This window comes from Cyprinodon variegatus, unplaced genomic scaffold, assembly GCF_000732505.1.
Source record: "Cyprinodon variegatus isolate N-32 unplaced genomic scaffold, C_variegatus-1.0 Scaffold517, whole genome shotgun sequence".
Classification (NCBI taxonomy): domain Eukaryota; kingdom Metazoa; phylum Chordata; class Actinopteri; order Cyprinodontiformes; family Cyprinodontidae; genus Cyprinodon; species Cyprinodon variegatus.
Window position 1 is genome coordinate 448857 of NW_015150970.1, and position 2398 is coordinate 451254.

A 2398-nucleotide genomic window follows, 5' to 3' on the forward strand; every position below is an offset into this window, starting at 1 on the left:
GGGGGGGGGGGACGGGGCGAGCAGACCGGCATGTTGATCAGGTTTAACACGCTGTGTTAAACAGGGGGGGCAAATGTCAGGTCCCCATGGGGGCCAATACTGTTTTTGGGATGGGTGTTAGGTTTAGGACTAATCTGTGAGTTTAGGTCAGGATTAGGATTAGATATGAACCTGTAATGGTTGGTCACAGTTAGAAATGGGTTAGAAATGAATGGAAGTCAATAGAAAGTTTCCATGAGGATAGAGAAACATGCGTGTGTGTGTGTCCATGCCTTTGTTACCTGGTGGGGACCATTTCCCAGGAATATGCTACAGTTTGGGGACTAATAGGTACTTGTGGGGCATGGATAGTGTAACACAACATGTGTGTGTTTACCTGTCTAGCCCTCATAGTGAGGACCATTTTTACAATTTCCCCAGCAGATTCAGGACCAGTTGCTGCAAAGTGACGACATTTTGCTGGTCCTCACATCCTATTTTGGTAATTATTAGGTTTAGGGCTAAGGTGTCAATGGGTGAGGGTTAATTTGAGGGTGAGGGTTAGGCGTTAGATGACCCCCCCCCCACCCAGTCTGACGACTAGAGCAGTTGGTCAGGGGATCAAAGGCAATGCACGGGCCGACGCACGTCTGTTGGTATCTCTCAGATCCATAGCCAAGCCAGTTTGTAGAACTTGGAGAATTAGGGTTAGCTTTTAGAGTAATGGCTGGGTTTTAGGGTTAGGGCAAGGCTTAAAATTAGGTTTTAGGTTTTAGTGTCAGGGTTAGGGATTGGCTAAGTGTAATTTTAAGGCAAGGGTCAGGTGTTAGGTTTAGGCATGGATTCCACTAATATTAGGGTTAGCAGCTTATTGTCCTGGTAAGGTGATATGTGCTATAAGTGTAGTATAAGGGTGGAGGTTATGATTAATTGAAGATAAGTATATTAATTTTAGTTCAATGGAGGGAGCAGAGTCAGGGTAAACCGCCCTGGAATGGGCAAAGTTGACCCCCGCCGGTCTGGCATGTAAACTCTGCCTCCTCCACTCCCTGCAGTTCTAAACTGAGGGAAGGAAGGTAGGTAGAGGGAAATGTTTTATAAATAAATATTTTTAAAGCCTAATATTGGTAGGAGTTAGTTTATTACTTAAGGTTAAGATTTTGATAATAGGGTTAGTTAGGGTGAGGGTGAGGTATGCATTGGTAGTGGATAGTTTTTTTATGGTTAGGGCATAGAAAGGGTTAAAAATTAGTGAAAATCAATGGGAGTCAATACAACAGCACAACAGTCCTCACTACGATAGCAGAACAAGTATGTGTGTGCCTGGGTTGTGTGTGTGTGTGTGTGTGTGTGTGTGTGTGTGTGTGTCCCTCTGGGGTTTGGAGCTGTGTGCAGTAATGGGTCAGCTCGTTTTCCTGCCCTCTTAACGAACGCCTAACCCTGCTCTGGATCCCTGTTACAGTCACTCAGCTGATACTTATTACACTTCTACACTTATTAGTAAGGCTAATTTGGTCACTGTGTGTGTGTGTGTGTGTGTGTGTGTGTGTGTGTGTGTGTGTGTGCGTGTGTGTGCGTGTGTGTGTGTGTGTGGGTGGGGGAGCAACGCTCCTAGACCGGCTGCTCTGCGATCCAAGGATTTCCTCTTGCAGGGCTTTCAGCTTTCCCTGTTGATGTGTAATCCTTTAAACTCCTAAATGAGTTTCTGTCGCTGGTGTCAGTTAAGCAATGCGTCTAATAGGACTCAGGAAACCTTCAGCAGTTTCATTAGGCTCAGCAGAAGTGCTGCAGATGTTTGTTTGGCCTTTAGGGGGTCACAGAGGAATTAGTTTTCAAAGGTAAATGGTTGGAGACGCGCTGCGGCTGCAGGACGATCCTCTTCTCCTGCCTTGATTGGCCTCTGAGGGCAGAGAGGAAGCAGGTGATGCTGCGTGATGTAATACGATGCGGTTAGCGGTGTGATGCTGCTGGGAAATCAGAGCTAAACAGGACCTGATCTTTTACTACTGGATTCATTGTTGATTAAAAACTGTGATGGAAAAGTTTAGAAACATCAGATTTCTGACTAAAACCTGCAGCAGGAGCAGCTGCTTCACTGCCTGCATCAAACAGGCAGTTTGGCCTCAGTCTGTTCGATCTCCTCAGAGTTCCTCAGTGGGATGCAGGTCTGAGAGGTCAACCCGTGCCCCCACCTGCTGCAGCCTCCAACCTGTGCCCCCACCTGCTGCAGCCTCAAACCTGTGCCCCCACCTGCTGCGGCCTCCAACCTGTGCCCCCACCTGCTGCAGCCTCCAACCTGTGCCCCCACCTGCTGCGGCCTCAAACCTGTGCCCCCACCTGCTGCAGCGTCCAACCTGTGCCCCCACCTGCTGCGGCCTCCAACCTGTGCCCCCACCTGCTGCGGCCTCCAACCTGTGCC

At 48.5% G+C, this 2398-nt stretch overlaps 1 protein-coding gene across 1 annotated transcript in view; it reads left to right on the forward strand.

Moving 5' to 3' along the window:
• Positions 1-2398, forward strand: part of LOC107094971 (glutamate receptor ionotropic, delta-1-like) — a gene marked incomplete at its 3' end in the record, with an annotated part of 329801 nt that overhangs the window by 162654 nt on the left and 164749 nt on the right. The window lies entirely within an intron of this gene.